The following is a 22498-nucleotide window of genomic DNA, read 5'->3' as shown; positions in this document are numbered from 1 at the left end:
ATGCTTTCGCTGATATCGGGTGGTGGCAGTTCCTTTGTGTCCATGGTGCATTGGTGTGGCGCAGGTGTTGTAGTGTTGACTTGCAAACAGGCTGGATCACCTGCCAAAGCAATATGCCCCGTAGGGCACAAAGCGACCTGGATAACGAAGAGCAGAGGGATTAGCATCCGATCCTTTCTTGTGCAACTAAGTCCACTGAATGATCCGTCTGAGCGCCTGGTATTTATACGGTCGAGATGAGGGCCTTCCGTTGACGTCACTGTGTTAGTCCGCCACTGTCTGCGTAGTATGCTTTCGCTGATATCGGGTGGTGGCAGTTCCATTGTGTCCATTGGGCATTGGTCCGGCGCAGGTGTTGTAGTGTTGACATGCAAACAGGCTAGATCACCGGGCAGAGTAATATGCCCCGTAGGGCACAAAATGAACTGGATAACGAAGAGCAGAGGGATTAGCATCCCATCCTTTCTTCTTTTTGAGCACCACGTGACTTAAAATCCGCGTTGTTCTCTACCTTATGAGCGTTACACTTGCCGAGAAAACCCGCATTTGCTTTCTTTTACGGGTGATTCAGGATTGTATGCGTTTGAACAAGAAAAATCACGCTTAAGAAACCCCGCGTCGGCGATCGCGCCTCTCTTCATCACGCATATACATACCGGGATACATATCCCCAATGGTGCCGTAAGACGGGTTGCTGCTTGCGGGTGTGACTGAGGCTTCCTGTTTCTTTCTTTTTTTACTTTTGGGTATTTGCAAGGATTCCTTCAGGTTCAAATTGGACATGATGGCATCGACGAAAGTGCATGGGCGCTCAATACGGAGCGTGATTTGCTGATGTAATTACACTTCGTCGGAGTTAAGTTCGTAGCAACGCACACGCGCTGCTTTAAAGCGGCATGAAGAGTTCACCTGAAGCCTATTGTATAGTTCCTATCTTTATTTCTCGGATTTTTCTGTATGGAAGCATTCTTGTAAGTTATTGTGAATAAAGAAGTTTCAGTAAAATTTAAAATTTGTTTAAATTTCTTGTTTATATTGTCCCTCAGCTTTGATTCCAAATCTCGACCTTCGCAGCAATCCTCACAGACTTTTTCACTTAACTTTCTTCAACGACGTAGAGGAAATGACGCTGAAAGAATGCATCACAAGCTTAAGTGTAAGGAAATAGCGTGTTACACTTGTTCAAGATGCTTTATAACGTTTGTCTTCCACTTCCTTCTACGGCGCTTATGTTTATCAACCGAAATTCAGAAGCAATTCTTAACCTCTTTATTCTGCCAAAAATACTAGGTTTGAGGCCGTGTACAACGAAGAATTAACGCCGCACTCGCAATGTGAGTCTTCTCGATTCGTGACTGGCGACCTTCTTATCGCTTAGTGATGGAGAAAACAGGATTTGTGCTTACCCGAAGCGGCATTCTCCAGATGTGTCTAATACGCCTCTTCGACCATCCGAAATCTTTTTAAAGGAAAGCTAACAAAAGATGACATTTGCTCTCCTGTATTTATGGGTTTGGTGGCTGCTCTAATCTACACAGACGATAAATACGGCACAGAAACTATTAACTTCTTTCAGCTTTTGTTTAAGCAATTCCTGGCGGTCTTAGGGGCATGTTATACGCAGCTCGAGAATGCCGCATCGGGTAAGTACAAATCCTGTTTTCACCTTCACTGAGCGATAAGAAGGTCGCCAGTTACGTGTTGCAAGCGTGAGCGCTAAGCGTGGTACTTTACTACGCCTAAAACGAGCCTGCAAAAAATACATTTGGCACAGGCTTCGTACTCGTTACACATCCCGCGAGTCACGCTTAGGAAGCGTGATTTTTCGGCGTGAAAGCACATCCCGCTTGGAACAAGCGTGCAAAAATCGCCGAAACTCACGCTTGCTAAGCAGTAAGAAATGTAGAGTGTACCGCACATGTAAACATAAACACTGGTGCTAACGCTCTGGATAATTGGAGTCATCGCTACGGGAGTGCGAAACATTCCCGAGACGGCTTGCAGAGACGGCTTGCCTCGAGTCAATGACGAAGTTCTGGTGAAAGCCTACAAGGCTGAGGTATATTTCCACCCACAACTCACCTCCAGGAATACAACAATCACATTGATGTATGTGAGGACGGTATGCGCTTCGCAAATAAACAATTACAGTGAACGATAACTATGTGTATAGAAACGCTCACCTCCAACACCTTCGGCATTCATGTCGTGGGCCTCAGTGCAAACTACCTTAAATTTTTTTACAATGTGGGTTTTGGTTATCTCCACAATAAAAAATTGCCGAGATTGACAAAACAAACTATTTCCTCAAATAATTTCAAACAAGAATGGAGAGTGTAGTGAAGGAATCTGCTAAAAAATTTTATAAAGTAATCGGACATTGTACAGAGTGCTCTCTTAGGCATTTGGCATGGAATACCCCATAGACATAACTTCGGCGGTAGCATACTGATGCTTCAAACATTTTTAAATGCAGAGCATTTCAGTAACTCACGATGTCACCCGCGTTGACGTCCGTCGTAGTCCGCACCGTTGTTGTCCGCACCCCTCCCCCTACGCTATATAAAAAAAATACTATCCCGCGCCTGGTTTCGATACCTCGACCCTGCGGGCGGAACGCAATGTACATGGTGCTCTACCCACTGCGCCACAAAGCCGACACAGAACGGGACGCTATGAACGCGCCTTATATCCTTGACTCGTTCAAACTACGTCAAGAAGCTTCTGATACACGCAATTACTACCACCAACTACCCAAACACTAAACGTTAAACCAATACACCCACCGCCTATGCGACGCATTTACTCGAGTCCCCCTCGCGGGGAGATGGGCCCAAATTTTTAAATCATCAAAATGTTCTCTAAAGGCAAATAACACTGGTATTTGATTCAACAGTGATTCTGTGTCCATAAATGAGCGCGAGTATGCAGAAATGCGCCAGAGTTTAGTGTGAACTGAGGGCCAATGATTATGAGCTTGTGAAACGTACAGTTGGAGTGTTTATGGTAGTTTTTAGGTTCTGTGTTCCATTCATAGACGGGATAGGTAGATATTCGTACATATCTGTTATATGTGTGCCATGTTGTATAGGGTAAAATGAAATGTTCCATGTGGCCTACGCCATTGTCAGAAGTATGGGCTCGCCCTGCTCCTGACACGCCTTTACAACCCGACACTCAACAGAAAGATTGAAAAAAAAGTTTTCCACAACCCGAGGTTGTCAGACGTGTAATCCCAGGATCCGTGACAACAAGTTGGAAGCACTAAAACCAAGCAATATCTTTGTTCACTGCTCGTTAGCATTCAACTGCTAGTTCCAAATAGAGCCAGAGCCACAGTGCAATCGCTAGTCGTGCTGTTTGGGAGTGTATTTTGTGAGCCCGCACCCATTATGTAAACAGCATAAATTGATATCGTAGAAATCCCGCAAAAAGGTTCTGGGGTCGCGAATGCTTTGTTGAAGCTTGCAGGGAAATTCATGTCACGGCGATCGGTTAAAAGCCGGTGTTTTACAAAACTAAATTTGTAATTTGTACCCGTGGTTGCTTTATATGACTTATTTGAGTTTGAGTTTATTTCGCAGAAACAGCCAGACTTATTTGCTGGGTAACAAAATTAAAAAACTGTGGATAGAGAAGCAGTTGATCAGGCTTTCCGGTGAGATGGTCACGCTGGAAGAGGAAAAAGATCATGCCCGCGGTGACCGCAGAATCTGCGCAAAACGGGTTTTGGAATGATTGGAGCAACTAAAACACCTAGTCTGTGTCCACTGCATGGCGCAAACCTTTTGGAATGATTTCCAGTCATCCCTGAGATAAAACAGGCGTGTCTGTTTTCTCCAGGAATTTCGTTCCGAAATCGCCCGCCCCCCTACAAAACAGAACGCTAATTCAAAAGCTACGACTGATTTTTCTCAAATCATGAAACACTTGTTTTCTTCTGATAATCAACGTTTCCCGCCACCATAGCCAATAAGCCGCCAGCATCCTGCAGAGACACTGAAGAACGGTGCGAGCTCCATTAGAGCCGGGTAGTCACGGCGCCAGTTGGTTTATAAACATTCTTGTATGGTTCCGTCTCTACTGCTTTGCTATGTTGGATGTATCATCGGGGCCGGATAGGTCGGGGTCGTTCTAAGAAAAGTGCAGCATTTACTAGCAGCTCGATTGCGAAATAACTAAACATGAGCGTGCCTTGCGTATCTGCAGGAAGGTTGTTACAACTGCAAAGGGCACCGGTATAGGGTAAGCCTATCATAACTACGAAAAAATGAAGGGAACGGAACGCGCTGCGTACTTCTTTATATGATAAGGTCAAGGTGCTAGAACGGAACGTAGAGAAACATTACACACAAACAAAGCAAATATGCTATGCACCGCAAGCTAGTCGGCACTCCGGCTTTACCCTTAACGTTGACTCATGGAGATCATAAAACACTGTAGATTTTGGGCGGTCGGGTTAGGTCTCTATGAAAAAGCAAGTGGTCGCCCTCATCAAAAATGCATTACGTATTGCTTTATCGCTAGCATACAGGGATATATGTTATAACACAGTTGATGACGAATACGAAAGTTCAGATAGTCAATGAAAGCTTTCGTGTGGGCTAGATGGTACAATGTTTAATATTTTAATAAAAGGTTTCATCCACTTTTTCGCTAACCGGCAAACGTCTTTACACGGTATGTTTCCATTATGACTTCGGCGGTTGCCTTCTCACGCCCTCCCTTGTATCACCGTCATTTATTCCTTCGGTCTTCCATTAGCCTTGTTTATTGCAGCACTCAGCCACGAAACCGGCAACGTAAGTTGAGTAAATAAAAATTTAGGTGCATTCAGACAAGGGAGAGATGCACACGAGGCAAAGGTCAACCGTGAAGGAAACTTCCCGGAACCATAAAGGCATTGCCAGATGTACTCTTTGCTATAACTTCCGGCCCGGCCACTTTTCTCTGAAGCTACTTCAGTCATGCTAGTTTACTTACTCCAACATAAAACACACTTTTATGTTGGTTGTAGGGGTGCACAAGAGAGAAATCATTAGTCAAATATGCGGATGCTAGAAAACATCAACCTTTTCTTTATCGATACTTGGTCCTCTCCAGTTTTTAGCGGTTTTCTATGCCATGTGAAAGACGCTTCACAGTGCTATTTGTTGTTAATGGGCGAAGGATCCACAACCACACATGCTCAGTTTATTACGTTACATGCGCAATGCTGTTAATGTGCTACCTCTCAAGGTTACTTAAAAATACCAAACCAGCCGATGCTCTCGATACAGGAGCGCATTATTAAGCCAAACCCATACACGGGGAGATGCCTTGCTCAGAAGGCACAAGCTCCGTAGCGAATCGTGACATCTATGCGCGGTTAAATACGTGAACAATCCCGAGGCCTTATTTTTGTTCAATGACCTTGAGAACAGATTTATTCTGTCTATATTGTTTTTCCCCCGCGCTAGAGCCTTATTCGATGCTGGAAGAAAAGGTTTGGAGGGACAAAAATGATCTGTCAATGTTGGCATAAAAACTACATGCGCTTGAACAAGTCGCCAATCCAACAGTGGTCATTCCTGGTACTATCGGGTACAATTATCAATTCATTCAAGGTAGCGTATGGTAAAAATGGTGCCCTTTGGATCCTTTTGAGTTGTCGTTCCACAAAGGAGCTGTGCCTGCAGAGCGTACAGTGCGTTATTCGTATCCTATAGCATATTTACTAGAAGAACGAACACTCAAGGCTACCGGGCATCTTTTGAGTGGTAAATAAGAAGCAGCTGGGAGAATTAACAGCCTCGTATTCGAAATACTCGGTTATATACTCGGTTTTTGTGGCTAGGTTATCCCGTGAAGGAGACCAGATGGGTCAGGCTGCCACGCCGTTCTGAGCAGCTCGATCGCCGGATTTCGTTACCCAGCGAGCGAATCTTACAATGACGGTGATTCTGAAAACGCTCTTCGTGGCTGTGTCTTCCTGCTCCGTATTCATGCCAAGCAAGGCGCTAGTTACAAAGCGGCTTTTTTATAACCATTGTTGTTTGGCGGCGGCGTTAAATAACACATGCAGGTCTAGTGGATTCATTACGAAAGTATTAAGAAAGTAGTTTCCACTCCGTCATTATTACATTTGGAAGGTAGGCTCAGGAGGATACTCAGCGAAGTGGTCAGAGTAATGCGAGAGCTGCACGAATATTGTCACTTTCAATGCTTCACAGCAGAAGTTTTGCCCTGTTTCTAACATGGGAACAAGTCCGCCACCTATTATAATGCCCGCGCTCAAATATTTCCCATTGGTTAGCCGTTCATTAGCTGCTCCGTAGATACCCCCCTCGTGCTGCATTGAAGGTAGCTAAAGCTTTTGAGTAAATAAAACTTCCGGAGATTTGTTGACAAGTAAAGGTTAAAATGTGAATGCTATTGAACACTTTTACATGTCCAGTGAGAAAAATATCTGGTGTAGTGATTACCAATTGGCCACAAAATTGCACGCGCATTCGACTAACAGCGAACCCGAAGACGCCCGCGCGGCGGCACGAAGTTCAAACTTTAACCTATAGCTCCGCCAAGCAAAACACGCCTTTAGATGTTTACTGCACTTTCGTTACGTACTATGAGTGCAAAAGCGCAGTTGCTTCCTATACAAAACGTCGGTGCTCCATACCTAGCTTCAAGCACTCCCATTCGTAGCTTCTGAATACAAAGATAGAAATAGTTCCTCGACTGTTACGTCCCCACTTTCTACAGTAGCGAAAGACGACAAGAAAGCTTCCGAGGTATGCCTAACTCTTTTTACAGGAGAACTCTTCAAGCTTTTAGTTACTCCATGCAGCGTTACCCGAAAACGTAACCCGGACGAGCGCCCATGACTGTTGGCATCCATAGGAGCTGCAGGCGTTATCAAAGCTTGCACGTGGGCTTCCGGCACGTGAGAAGATCGCAAAAAAATACCACAAAAATTGCGAGCGTACTTCAGAGTGCGATCGTGAAGAGCGTCGGAGTGCTCGATATTCGAGAACACTCTGTGCAGCGTTCGGGACGTGATCTCTCGCGGGCTGTTCCGCTTTCCAGTTCACGTACTATGGTGATAAATTGAAAAATCCACAACATTGCATATGGTTTTCAGTGCATGATACGCTTCCAGGCGACGGGCCGTGTATGCGCAGCAGGGATAAAGTTAGGAAAGTCGTCTGGTTACTTATGCTTACGGCATAAGCACAACCGCCGGCTTAGAATGCGGATAATGCACTAAACTCCACGCGCACCATAGTTTGTACTTCAATTTATCACGGTAGTACTTTTTCGCCTGAGGTGGAGAGAAGATGCGCCGAGTTTGCGAAGGCGGGTACCACAGGTTGGAGTGCGGGCTTACGCAGCCCACTTTTGGAGAGGTATGAATGCACGCGGACCAAAATGTCCGGGGCCGCCAATGACGGAGGTCTTCCAGCGGCAAATTTCGGAAATCCATTTGAAGTGCAACAGCATGATCTACGACGAATTTAGAGGGTCAAGAAGCTCTGCTGTTTCTGCAGCAACCTACCGCTGTTAAAACGTGCTGCATTTTTTAGTGTTGTATATGGTAGAGCAATACAAAGTTTCCTTATGAAACTTTTCGGACTCAGGTTGCGGTTGTAAGGCTCCTTTTTTGAAAGTCGATTGCAGATGCGGAGTTTTAAAAACGATGTTGCCAGTGCTCCTTAGATTGCTCTTCTTCGCGCTTGAAAGAGGTTGGAGAATCACCAGGGCAGCTGCTAACACGGGTTGAATGATGCACCATAACCAGTGAAGCATCATCGTGACAAGCCAGATAGCCCCCAGTATGGTCCTAAACCCCGGCCAAGATGGCTTTATGGGTTTACTTAAACTTTATTGAGCCCGTTCAGTTCAAAAAAATTATGAGTTCCCCTTGAAGTTCCTTACCGCAAAATTCTGTTTCTGTAATGATGGCTCTACGAAATACAGTACGAGTTCGTAGCATTTTAGAGAATTGTGTGGAATTGTCTTTCTACCGGTCGCTTAGTAAAGAACATTGGTTGATTGCAATGCCAGCTGCCTTCAGTAGATCATGTCCAATAATTCGATGCCCACGAGGCTCCTACGACGGAATACCCGCTCTAAAACGTCCAATAACTCAGTGGCACATGGCACGGAAGATACAACCACTATGAGAGGTTTTAATCTTAAAACCTAATAATATTGTGATTTTCCTATCCCCTCGGAACAACCTGAGGAGGCAACCCAACATTTATTAATTCTTATATTCTAAACTACCAAATTTATATACCGTGTTGACAACGCGAAAGATCAAGGAAATAAAGGCTGAATGATAACGATAATATATTTCAAGCTGCAGTTTTGTTTGGTTTTTCACAATTTCCCCGACAGCATGAGAAGTCAGTTTTGTTCTGGAACTTTCGAAATTAATTGTCTCTTTTTTAAGCAAAACAAAGATTTTGTATACAATGACTTCAGGCACATCTTTATCCATTCAAATATGCCTTTACATAACCGTCCGCCCTCGAATCTCTGAGCGCCATCATTTCATATCGCTCTAAACTTACCTGCAGGCAGCAAAAGCAGCAGGTGCACTCGCACCGCAGGGGCCGTATGAAGCGCAAGACCTCGACGTTTCGGTAGTCCATCAGTTTCATCTCGAATGCCCGTCTCAAGCCGCAGCAGCAGCGCTGAAATAAGTCGCTCTCCTCCAGTGCCAGGAAGACGAATTGGCCCATCGTGTTCTTCACCACGTACTTGTTTTGCTGCTCGTACGGTACAAACACTGCAGCATGGACACGCATCGGCAAAAGATTACTCACTGAGACCGTTAGTCCCTCTCGAATTTTTATTTTTCAAGTCACAGAGCCACTTTAATTTTCTAAGTAGTGGCGCAATGAGTAGCGGATAAGCAGTTCCGGAAGGCTGGTTTATCGCGACTACGAATGACACTGTAGGCACAGTCTATCAGAATTTCTAAGCTATGGCGAGAAAGACTGTTTATGCGCGAAGCTCCGGACGTGCGTTGCGGTCAACTCTGTTGGCTGTTTGCGAAGCTCCGAAAAGTGAGGTGAACTTTCGTTCTTGCCTTCGTTGCTTGGCTGGGGCGACCAGTGCGGCGCATGGCCGGTTTTGCAGACGGGGCACTTCAATGTAGAGACAGGCATGGAGGCTTTAGGTTTAATGCGATATTGCGCTCCATCACGGAATGCCCGTCGCTTTCGTAGCTTTTTGTTTGAGCACGCAGCGTATTGGCGACCGATACAGGAGTTTTGCGGCGGCGAAGGCGTTCACGTATCCCAGTGAGCAAACGAGCCATGCAAAATGCAAGACGGCGGTGGAGCAGCGTCTAACCAAAGTGCGACGGGGAGGGCAGCACGAGCAGCTGAGGCGTGATCTCCCAGCGCATCGCAACGGTGGAGTAGGTGTCGCTGCATACCTGTCAAACTTTCGCCGTGGTAGCCGTCGAGGAGCCGCTCCCCATCACCCTTTCGCCAGACGCACCTCCTCTGTTTGTCGCTCGTCCGAACCACGTGACATGTGCTCGAGACATTAAAACACGATTTGCAGCAACACGCTTGCGGCAATAAAGGGAGACGAGATGACGGCCGAGTAGTGGGCGCCTTGCTGCGTTATCAGACTTGATCACTTGGTTAGACGCAGCAGATATGCGCCGTGACCGAGAAGGCTGCAGTTCGCACTGCGCGGAACTTTCGCGTTAGGGAGCACACTATTCGTCATGTAAATTTTTGTTTCAGAAATTGCACGACCACTTTCTTGCGAAGCCTGCGTTGCTTTTTGTCACGATTTAGCCCCGCGTTCGTGAACCTGAGAGGGTGGGGGTAACCTCCAGCCCAGTGACGTTATGCAGCGTGCTGGTGGTGACGGTGACTGACCGCGAGCTGCTGTGCTCGACGGTGTTTATTCGCCAGCCACACACAATGTTGCCCACCGAGCGTCGTGGGGCCACTGGACCAAGCAGCCAACGAATATCAGGGTTGGGGGCGCCACACACTTGTCACTCCAATTCATGACGTTTTTCTAATAGGCACGATATACTCTTCTCAAGATCCACAATCAACATTTTTTGACTGGCATACACATTCTTCCACACGTGACGATGCCAAAAAAATAGACCGCAGCGATAAGCGGTCATGAATGGCTGTGTGCAGTATGTTGGAATATTTGGCGTTTTACGGACAATTTATTACCCTGTATTCAAAACGACTGCACAAAAAAGTCGCCTTGATATATTGATAGGCTACTACTAAAACGTTGACGGCTTCTCAGTTCCTGAGTAACGCCCCAATTACTAAAGCAACATATAAACACATATCAACTGCTACACTAAACAGTGTTTCCCTAAAGCCTATACGACTTTCTGAACTTTGCCATTTCACACAGAAAAGCGGAATAAATAGGGCAATGCCTCTGCTAGTTTGGGATTGAAAGATTCGTTGAAGGAAATGTTAGCATTGCTTCAAAACCTTTTGATTCAACGAGGTCATTGCTAAGACCACCCTTAGACTCGGCGGAGATTTCTAACCCCGCTCTATAAAGCATTGAAAATAGAGGCCCCGCGTCACATGCACACCAGATGCCCCGATATTACGAGGTGCACCACGTGGTTCCTGCCTTAAAAGCAAGCTTATCCATGATATTTGCAGCCCGTACTTCATTAAGTTGATGGTTGGAAAGACACAACACACCGACAGCATTAAACGCGGTGAACATTTCCATCGCTGCAGCGCATGTATGTCGTAATTCTTTATTGCTCGAATTGAACTTGGCTGACATTAATGCTAGGTAGAATTAATGCGCCCTATAACAAAGAAAATCATTTATACAACAGGCAGCGTATTACTCGGAATACAATAGTGCGGGACTTTATTATTGTTATATCCCCCATATCGTTGAAGCCGGTATTCCTGTCGAACTGTACTACCGATTCCTGACGTTGCGGGAGTGAAAATGTCTATTTCACAACATTCTCATACTGGCGCACTTGAATTCGACATACTGATGAAAAGGATCCACTGGTTAACACTCAAAAACTTCCAACTACGCAATCCTTCCTTAGGAAAGCTGAACTAAAAGATAGTAAAACACAATTTTGGTTCAAGTGCGGGTTCACTACGGCGAAATGTTGTGTGTTGCCTGCCACCCCCCCCCCCCAGTAATGTTTTTTTGCTGTGTTTGTACCGTGGACGTTTTGGAAGATTTGTTTTTGGCTATTACACACAACTCAATAATTTGTCAGGTAAGCAACAAATATTTAAACTTATTCACAAGGCCATCCAAGACCGTGTATAACACGCTGTATTCTATTTGCGTGGCCCTTGTTCCCGTGTGTGTGCGCCGGCAAAAAAGGTTGCATGTTGTTCTGGCGAAGGGTATATTTCGCCTATAGGGTAAAAAATTTCAGGATTAATACTCCAGGAAATGCAAAAACGTATTCCCTCACTAACGCCTAAGACTTCAACGTAGCGAAACTGGACGCAACACTAGCGTGTAGTGTCTTTTGCGCCTCACGGCGTTGTTTAGGCGTCGCCGCTGTACGAGGGACCAAAGCTGGGTTTTCGTTCTCTGGTTGTTCGTGTGCTGGGTGACGTGCGTACACGCCCCAGCTCGCACGTCACTTTACTTCGTGTCGCGCAGTTATCGCTCCGGCGAGGTGATCGGCGTCCTCAGCCAGGTAGCGGTATGCATCCCGTGCTCTTCTCCGTTTCCTCCTCACCTATCTCGCCCCGCTATCGGGCTCTGCTCACATCCGAACGCTCGCGGAAGTGGGTGTGGTTTCACCTATAGCTCTCAAGGTCAAATGTCGTCACCCCGCAAGGACTGCCCGACGTAGCGACCTGTAGCATTCGCTACAAAATAAAAACATCGGGCCGGCGAGTGGAGTGGCCCGAAAGAACGCGATGCCGTATTTAACCTGAAGCGTTCATGCGGCCTTCTACAATAAATAGCCTGCGCTCCGAAACCGGCTCTGTGCCGTACTTGTACAAAACACATTGAAGGCACGAGGGAAGGTTTCCTCTCTCCTCTTAGCCGCAGCACTAGCTAACAGCGGCAACCACCGTAGTCCTGCTGGGCCACGAGTCCTGACCGCCCTTTGGCGCTATGACCCAACAAATTTTGACAAAGACTGCACATCAAACTGCTTGAAGTCGACAGTGTCCAGCCCCCGTGTTGTCACATGGGGGTGTGTTTTTTTGCTAAGCTGGCCTAAGAAAACCCTTTTTGTGATGGTTTGGTTTTGTTGCTGGGTCACACTAGTCACTAAATATGCTTTAAGAGTACCACCACTGAAGTTCGCATGTGAGCAACGGCGACCAATTCGGTGTTTGGCAGTGTCGCCAGATTTCCGCATCTAAGCCCTCTTTTCTGTGTTTTGCAGGGTCATTTGCAAACAATACTGCGAAAGACGCAGCAAAAGGTCTTTTAGACGCACTTGTGCAGCGGAATGATGCGAAGCACAAAATCTTTGAAGCGCTTTGGAAGAGACTCGAGTCGCGCTCAGCCGCACACCATGAAGCACAAGCTAAGGCTTCCACATTTGACCAAATCGGACTCCTAATCAACAAAATGGCGGATGACAAGTCCTGGTGCAGTATAACCAAGAGTCACGTGAATCAAACCGATCAATGACAATGGCGGCGGGATGAAAAAGTTAGAGAAAAGAGTACCCGTATTCTAAAACCTTATCCAGTGCCACAAGCCACGACGATTTGTGTGCAGTGGCAAGGACCTTCTAATAAAAACTTGATACGAATAGAACGGCTCATTTTTAAGAGGCGTGGAGGCGATACGCCGTCTTACTAAAAGTTAGTTCCGAAACGAAAATGCGAACCTTTTTCCTAGTCAATTAATTGCCATATATACTGGATTGGTTACTGCCATTCATGCAAACTGGAGCCGCCGTTCGATGAGCATGTCTTTTGGAACGCTCGCTAGAGTTTCCTCTAATTGACCATTCACGCCAACACTACGGACATAGGCGGCTCATTTTTAGAAGGCCAGGAAATGATACGACATAATCATTAAAGCTAGTTATGTACCTTAAACGCTTACCTTTTCCTCAATTTTATTGCCGTATATACTAGATTTGTTACCACCATTCATTCCGCAGTTCGACGAGCAAGTCTATAGGAAAGCTCGGAAAAGTTCCTTTCTCAATCGAGATTTCGCGCCAACACTCCCGACTAATTCCTGTCCTGACTAATTTCTGTTTCTGCAGAACTATGTCTTTTTTAGAAGGCACCACGGGAAGTTTGTCGTCGCTGTATAAATTTAGCTTATAGAAGAACCAAGGATGTAGATACTGCAGGCTTCTTGGAACCAAGATATTTCCCTTTTTTTAATAACTGCATAGACCCAGTTTGCAATCTAGATCAGCTACCGAATGAATGCTCGTGAGCTGTTATGTGGCATTTTCTGTATCTACAACGGATCTACAAGTATCTACAACGGATGTAATAGTATCAATGCGCCTGTTGCTCCGTTGGAATCAATCTTGAGGCAGCAACTGTCCCCGTATTATACATCAGAAAGAATAAGTAATTGAGAGGAAACCGCAACAGGGTACATAAACATTTTCACAAAGCAGCCAAAACAATCCTCAACAAAATAAAATGCGGAAATTTAAACTAACACAAACAAAACAAAATCGGAAGGATCACTAGTGTAACATTCAAAATGTATTTTTTTATCTTTCATAGGTATCAGGAAGTTTAGGAATGTTTAAAGTGTAAGAAAAAATACGGGGTGCTTGTTAATTCGCGGGGGAAAAAATTTAGATCTTTTTCTCGCATACGCAGTTGAGGGCGGCGTGCTTTAATATTCGTGTTGCCTTTAACCTGATCCCGTACACGCACTGCCCTACAACAGAATACAGAACGCAATCACCTTTGAAAAGAGTCAAGTGGAGGGTTAAGTGGACACAAAAATCAAATGCTCAATTAGGAATAGCTGCATGAATAATAAAGCTGCGCGAAACGCACTATCCAGTACTGCTGGACACATCCTGGCTATCCTTCTTATGTGAATTCATGGCTACAGAAAGTCTTTCGTTTTGAACGGGAGCCGGAATCCCAAGATAATAAAATGCCACTATTGCCAAAAATTCATTGTTCTCGAAATTTGTGCGGAAGTGATTCAATTGTATGAGACAAATCGCAGAATACAATGTAAATTCAAGTTTTCAATAAGTGTTGGCAAGTTCTCCATCTATTTATGCTACATGTGTTATCTGTAAGCCCCGACCAGAATTTCCGTTCTTGAAAATAACTTAGGTTGTTACTTGCTGAATCAGATGTATTATCTTTATATTATTTCGTAAATCAGTTTACATCATCCGCATGAAAATTAAACAAGTATCTAGTTTGGATAAAATATCCGGCCCGACTTTATTACAATCAATATTTCTTGCCCTGCGCCATTCATCAGAAATAATTGAGGTTCAAAAATATGAGCTACAAACTACAAATATATTTTAAAATACAATGAGCGTACCGTTTCTAAAATACGTAAGAGTTAGTCTTGCGGCAGACTTTACTAGGAGAGGATTTTTCAGCAGGCGAAATATTGCCTGTTCCCGTATCTTTATATTCTATTCGTTGGTGAGCAGCATAGGCCGCACATAGTTCAAGGATGCATTTTTCATGTAAAAATTCGCTATGTCCCTAGGCTCATTCAGTGTTAGTTTTGCTCGTTTTAAGAACAACGCAACATACATCTAATAAAAAGTCACCTTAGTCGCTGCCGATAACATCGGCACCGCCACAAATAGCACTAAAATGGCAAACGCAGCGATGAGAACAAACAATTCACAGCGTATCAGCTTGCTTCTTTGCAAATGTCGTCGAAAGACGGTAGTCCTTTAACCACCTTTCCATGTAACTCCTCTGCTTTCCGGTGTACCTCTCACGCTTTTTCCCTCCCATCTAGCTCTTCTCGTGAATAATGGAATAGAGTTATATTCAATGAAATTCAGTTTTCCAGGCTTCGCACGGCCCTTGCGCCGCCATTTGTAACGCCCCGCATCTTTGATCGTAGTTCATGCCAGGAGCATCGCCCGTGGGGGGGCTGTTTTTCTTGTTGTTGTCTTTGTCTGGCATACGTTGCGACCTCTCTGTGCCGTTTTTACTCAACCAACTAGAAACGTGCATTCTTTGCTTAAGGAATGTGGTAGCATTTGGTAGGTAACTACATTCTTCCGCAAACCAAGCAAGCGATCATTTGTTAAACGTAATGGATACAAATATGAGTAACGCTCGTAGTCTAAGTGGTTAGGAATGGTTATGCCTATATGTGCCTCATGTAGACAATGTCTTCTAACTTTGGGACAGAAGGCTTATAAAGGGACAAACCAACATGTCAAATTTTAGCGTTACTTTATCCGAAAATGCTACCGTCTTTCGAAACTATCTTCCGCTCCGTCGAGATTTGAATTGACGTTTCATATGAGTAAGTCAGAGTTTTACCACAGCGCAACACAGCAATTTAGCAAAGGAGGAAGAAGTGTTTGCCTGTCGCTTCTTCATTCATGTATCTTTGGTGATGAATGATTTCAGCTAATTAAGGGGTACATTTGCGTGGCTTAGTGCCTGAGCATTAAGGCTATGTAAACGTGGAAAAGGTGGATTATAAACAATGAGTCTCCACCGCACAGACGGGCCGCCACCGCCCAGGATGTGTCACTGCCTTCTCCGCACATATTTGCCGTGCGTCGCTGTTTTGCGCCTCGTGCGGTATCGGCACATCTCCCTCCCTCTCACAATTTGCCGCATTTTCTTCCTCCCTTTTCTTCCTCCTTCGATTTTCCCTAATTTAGCTCGGTGACGAGGACAACGACGACATCAAACTGCTTTAGCGGGCTTTAATGCGCAGCGCACTAAATTTCACACAAAAGGAAGAAAATATTATTACTCTCGTTCATGCACACCTGTGGTACGGGGGGATTTGTTTAGTTTTTCTTTTCTTGTTTCTCGACGAAACAATAAATTTAGTTTCCATAACCCTTATGTTCGTCGTATCCCTTTTTAGGCTGTCCATGACGAAGATGTTGGATATATAATCGATTGATTGCGGGGTTAAACACGGAAAATCTAAAACTGCGCTACGAGGTGCTCATTAGCGTATGGCGCGATATAATTTCGACCGTTTGAAGATACAATGGAGCGCGGAAATCCTGCAAATGGGCGTTTTAGGTTTTTGGATCAATAAGAAAAGCATCCTCCAGGGCTGTGGCCAAACCCGCCTACATGGGCTCCGCACCACAGTGCCTGGAACACTCAGCCACCGCGGTGGTTCATATCCGAATATTAATTGTCATCAAAACCCATTACCATAGGGTGCACGACGTGGAGTCATGCTGCACCAGCTGTTACTCCCTCATTTCTTGAATTGAGCTTGTCTAAGCGCGTCGCGCTACTACAACGTATACCGAGTATTGCCGTCCGGAAATGGACTTACGACGTCAGGTTATCAGCGCAGCGGGTTGTAGATGTCTTCTTGAAGACGATAGTGTTTCTTTTGCTACTTGAATGTGAAAAGTTGGTCTGTCTGTCTGTCTGTCTGTCTGTCTGTCTGTCTGTCTGTCTGTCTGTCTGTCTGTCTGTCTGTCTGTCTGTCTGTCTGTCTGTCTCTCTGTCTGTCTGTCTGTCTGTCTGTCTGTCTGTCTGTCTGTCTGTCGGTCTGTCTGTTTGTCTGTCTGTCTGTCTGTCTGTCTGCCTGTCAGCCACGCGACGAAAGTGAACCATAAGCTGCACTATAGGTTGATATACCCACGGCCAATTCTAAACGTCTACATCTGGGGGTGATGCTCATACTCGCCTACGTTGTTGAAGAACAACAAATCATTACGCGAAAACCAGGCAGAACTTCAATACATTAGTGATATTGGCAGTGTTTCTTTATAACACATTCATGGAAGCTCTACGCAAATGAAATATACGCCTACTGCATAAAAACAATTATCTTTATCGCCTAATATTGCCCACGCCACTATAGATTCTAGCGCCATTTTAAGAAATCAAACAGAAGCACTGAAGGTCCCACTAGAGAGGTTCTACATTCCGCTTCGAACGCCCGTGGATGGGGCAACGTGGTTCAATAAACATTGAAATAGGGCGCCTCGATTCCCACGCGATTTCGCCCTACGGCAGCGCTGGCATCGAGGAACCCGGCGTGGAGCAGTCGAACGTGCTAAATTTACATGCACTTTAGCAAACTTCAAGTGTAATAACCCCGGGTGGAGCATGGCTGGAAAGGAACAGTTTGAGCGGTGAGAGGTAAAGAGAAGGCAGAAAGTTACTTGTCAAATGAGACGAAAGGTTATTGTCGTTCGTCGACATTTGCAATAAAAGGAGCAGGTACACGGCAACTTTTTTGACCTACAAACACTGTGGTAGAGCATAACTCGTAGCATGGTGGCAAAAGACACTCGAGCACTTTAGCCGGCCTGCGTGCTTTGAAGGAAAAATTCTGACGGTATGTCTTATGACTTCATTCTGGCTACATCGTATTTGTGGCTTTTCGTTAGGTTTTGTGTCTGTATTTTTTTCGTGAAATATTTTCAACGGCTCATTTTCTGTTAAACATGTGTTTTTTCTGATTCTTCGTTTTTATTTTCTCGTGCTTTACGTCAAACGGTGCCAGCAAGCTAACGGCACATGTCCTAGCCTCAGCGGAATCGTATTTGATTCCGGCTGGTGCTCACATGTTCCACTCACGTGCCATCACGTTAAGGTATCACCCGGCAGGCACTCTTCCGGAATTTTAACGTTAAGAAAACACAGTTATGGGAATTTCGCGTAGCGACAACATTAGAGCTCTAAAGCTCCTGACTGTTGTCAGATCACCAAAGCGGTAACGAGCTAGGAAAAAGGAACAAAGTTACCGAAAACAACTTTGATTCTACGCTCACAACGTGCTGGCCTAACACAGTCAGTAGGACACATCTCTGCTAGTGTGGAAGCCATTGTTCCAATGCCATCGGTTCACACATATGTTTTTTATCTTTTTACTCTTTAAAAGAGCGCACATTTAGAAAATGCGGAATAAACATTTACCGAATAAACATGAATAAACGAATCAACATTTAAATAAGTATTTAAATGTACCTGCGGCTGGTTAACAACACAGCAGAATTTCCTTTTGCGTGATACCGAAAAGCGGCACGTTTGCGCGCATAATGTTACGGTATATAGTCATGATATAGCAGGGATGGTGTAACATTGTTATCTCGCGGGGTGATAAAATAGCTTACGCTCTACGAGCTGCAGCTGTTGATGAACTAATAGCTGGTCCACGAAACAGAGGTACTCGAGGCCTTCCGGACATCCTGGGATTGGCGCAATTTTTGGTTTTATGTACGGCATCGGCATCTGCACGGGTGCCACCATCCGTTGACCAGCCGGAGCAGCCATGGGGTAAGCTTGTACCGTTGCGGCAACCTCCGAAGCCGGCTGGTGATGCGATAGCAATGACGATTGCCGCCCCTGTTAATGCTGCATTGAACTGCGCTGCTCGTGCTTCGCGGAGCCCGGCTGCGTCGGCGTTTTCTACTGAGAGCCCGACTTTCCCGGTATCAGCTGTTCCGTGGATTGTCCAGGAAAGTCTAGTTTCCGCGGAGTGCCAGACAACTTTGCTTGTGCGGTAGCTCCTCCTGCAGCTCGCACTGCAACCGCGGCTTGAGAAAAAAGAAATGGCGTCATTATTCGGAAGGATGTTACTTGAATGCACACAATTACAGCAAAACAATAGGCCCCTGTTTTCTCATGTTATTCCAGGATGTGCAAATAGCGATGTGAGTAGAATATAAAGCGTTTCAAGCCAATAGCTATTTCCTATGCGCTGAAAATTATTCGCTCAACGTGAATGAGCTGAAACCGGCTGTGCAGTTCCTGACCATGTAGAGCTCCTGTCCTTTAAAGATTGCGTTCCTGTCGTTCATGTATAAATATGAAGATATTCACTTATGCCCTACCTCGTATCCCACTCCATTACTAATGTTTGCTTATTAGGATGAATGCCTAGAGCGACACTTAGTGATTGAAACGATCACCCCGCCGCCATACCGAAACAATACTGCACAATCGAACATCGTTTAGCTTACGAGAAAGAATGCACCGGAAGCCAACGTTTCTCCCAAAATCCATGTGGCAGGTGATCTCTTACTTCTTTCCGTGAAGGTACCGTACTGTATTTTCATTTCAAAGGAACTCAATCCAACACAATTGATTGTCCCCAAAACACAAAGCATTCCAAAGACAGTTGCGTATTTGAACTGCCGATGGTTCGGATGTATCGCCAAGGAACACCTCGCACGGATGTGCCAAAATAAAGTCTGGTGCACGGAGCAAGATATCTTGCTCCGTGGTCTGGTGTTGAAAATGTAAGCGGCGAAATGCTATCAAGATGTATACCATTGATCCCGCTCGAAAACCCCCCCCAAATCAGTTACAGAAATGCGAGATGCAGTGATACATCTGTCTACAAGCAAATCAGCCGATCCGCGACTTGTCCTGAGGGAAGTCGTACTGCAGATGTTCCGGGCGTGGATTATGACTTCATCGCGTTGCTGCTACATCCGTAGCATTTTCAGTAATGGCAGCCAGCGGACTTTCATAAGACAAAATGTCGCCTCTAAGCTGAGGTTAGCTGCGATTGACGAAACGATCTGGCTACCTGGATGTCCTAGGAATCTTGAAGTCGTCAGAGCGACCCTTCGCGGTCTACTGAGGTTGAAGCTATCGTTGTTGAGCATTTCTCATTTGCCGCCAACATGGAGAATGATGATGATTGGAGAGATACTGAGAGCGAAGTTGCACGTTCACGTGCCTGGCAATGCTTGCGGGCAAATTCGCTCGTGATTGAGAAAAGAACGCTCTGGCTTGACGTTACCTAGCTTAGCGTCGCTCCCGAGGCGCACGAATAAACGCTGAAGATCGGCTTTCCCACCTCGTATCATTGGTGCCGGGTCCATATAAAATAAGAGGAGAGACAAAGGGCCGAGACGTCCCCGTGAAATGGTGGAGCTTCTATTATTCATGATAACGAATTAGAGGAAGAGGAAGCAGCTCTAGCGTGAGCTGCTCCCGCCAACGACAGGCACCGATGATCATAATCTCATCGGTGCTTCGGTGATGACGATAAAGTTTGAACATCTGCCCCGGCCACAAACTAGCGGTTGCCACTCCGCGTTCAGTCGGTACATAAATAAACGTTCCAGTAGACCCGGTGAGGCAGTCAGACGGGGAAGCAACCGCTGGTGCGGTCTCCTAAACCCACGCACACAATGTCGGTGCAGTCGACGCAGCCAAATTGAAATTCGAAGCCGGTGTTCGGCGCTTCTGAAATGTGACGCGATTTACTCAGATAACTGTACTGCGGCCGGTAAACAGCGTCCTGGAGTCGCCCGCTCCTTTTCCGAGCTCGGTACTCTGGCAATCTGGTTGCCCTTGCGATATGCATTCCGATCGTTCGAACGCTGCCTGCCACGTACTATCTTTGTTCGAGTGCATTGTCGGGTTAGTTCCACCTCAAACTTCTTTGCATCTCTCACAAAACAATCCAGATCTCCTTCTTTAGTTTGCAGCGTCGCTTGGTTGTCTGTTACAAACGCTTGTATACAGTCTTGCTGTTTCAACATCCAGCAGACGCATCGGTGTCTTTGTGCGATATACGGTATGCGCATCTTCTGTCATCGTTTAGAGGCGACATCTTGCGGGATGGAAGTCCGCTGGCTGCCATTATCAAAAACTGCACGGACGTAGCAGCAATGCGACGTTGTTGTTATCCCCGCCCGTCTGTAGTAAGACGTCGCTGAAGAGTCGCGTGATGGCTGATTAGCGCGCAGCCAGATGCATCATTGCCTGCCGTGTTTCTCCATCCTATTCGGATGGTTTTCGAGCGCTGTCAGTGGTGCACATCGTGGTAGCATGTCGTCGCCTACATGCCCCACACCGGACCTTCTTTACCAGCTCCGTACGAGATGTCCCTTGGCAGTACATGTGAAGCACGGCCGCCACTTGCTAGACGGGTTCGCTTATCAGCCAAAAGGATGTCGCTCAGACATTGTTCTGTTCTATGATCTTTGGCGGAGTAGAAGAAGCAAGACGAATTCTGTGCCTTGTTATGCCGGACGGCAGCGGTCGGAATAGACTACGGCTTTTTGGGCCCTCGGTCAGCCTCCGCACTTCGTTGAGGCTTGCTGATCTGGAAGGTTCTTTCCCTACACTCGACTTCCACTAGCAGGAAAGACAGCAGATGTTCTACGTCCTGAACAGAAGAACTCTGACTGCTCGTGGAAGTTGGCCTGGCAGTAATCGACAGTAATGTCGCCAGGTATTACCTTTAAAAGCAGTTCATTCAGCATAGCCGCGTAAGAAATTCAAACGCCCAAGCTTTCCAGTCCCCGCCGGTTCATTTGCACGTGGTCGCACAGCTTCTTCAAAGCTGGCACGGTGCTGGCTGAATCGACAGGCCGGAGTTTCCGCAGATTTTAAAAACGCTTCTGCTCTATCACTTTGTGATTTCAAAAATGATTTTTCAAAATACCGAGAGCATCTTGATAGCACGAGCCTGTCACTTGCAGGCCAGCAACGGCTTCAGCAGCAGCTCTGTCGAGAAGAGAAATCATGTAACGAAAGCGGTCAATATTGGACATCCGGGGATTCTCGTGAACGGAATGTCGGAACATGTCCCAAAAGGGTTGCCACCGTGTTATAGCTTCGTCGAAGCGCAACAGTTCTAGCTTTGGGAGACGTGCTTCACCATAACGATTAGGTGGTATTGGCTGTCCACTAGACGTCACAGCCCGCTGGTTTGCGCTGGTGTGTTCCAATGGAGGAGCAGTATGGAGTGTCGAAGATGACCTCAGCACCTCCAGTGCATTAAAGCCAGTGCACTTGTCGCTGCGTCGTCAAACTCCATGACCGAAGCTCAAACGTCCGTTGCTTGTTCGTGTTTTGAGGTGGGCTTCAATCTCTGCGTTTAGTGCGGACAATGCTGAATTGCTCGATCGAAGGCGCCCATTAAAGACACGAAGAGCGGAGAGGTCCACCTACTGCAGAGACTGTAGCAGCTCGTCCACCTCGCTGATGATCTTCTTGTATATAGCCCGCCGTAAGGCGCGATTTCTCTTGATCCGTTCCATGCCGGTTCTAGCTGAAGAAAGGTTTACCCAGCTCGTCAGGAGAAGGCTCGCCGCAATGCTGGCTTGCTTCTCGGGTTTTAGCACCAATGTTACGAGAAGGGAAAGCCGTTCTTAGGCGTTTATTGGCGCCGTGAAGAGAGCGACGCAAAGCCGTGCACGGTCGTCGAAACGCAGTGTTCCGAACACATGCGCGTGCTTACTAAGTCCCCGTGCGTGCAACGCGTCACTCTGGGACGTCTTGCTCTTGATCCCTCCTATTTTTTTTTGGTGCCAAAAAACCAGGGACCAGGGCCCTGCGTGATTTGGAGTGACCGGAAATTGGGCCTATTTTGAAGGAGAACCCCTCGA

The sequence above is a fragment of the Haemaphysalis longicornis genome, unplaced genomic scaffold, assembly GCF_048455015.1.
Source record: "Haemaphysalis longicornis isolate Haplotype H1 unplaced genomic scaffold, Haemaphysalis longicornis Haplotype H1 scaffold_8, whole genome shotgun sequence".
Classification (NCBI taxonomy): Eukaryota; Metazoa; Arthropoda; class Arachnida; order Ixodida; family Ixodidae; genus Haemaphysalis; species Haemaphysalis longicornis.
The sequence above is the reverse complement of the archived record's forward strand: the minus strand, read 5'-3'. Positions refer to the sequence as shown.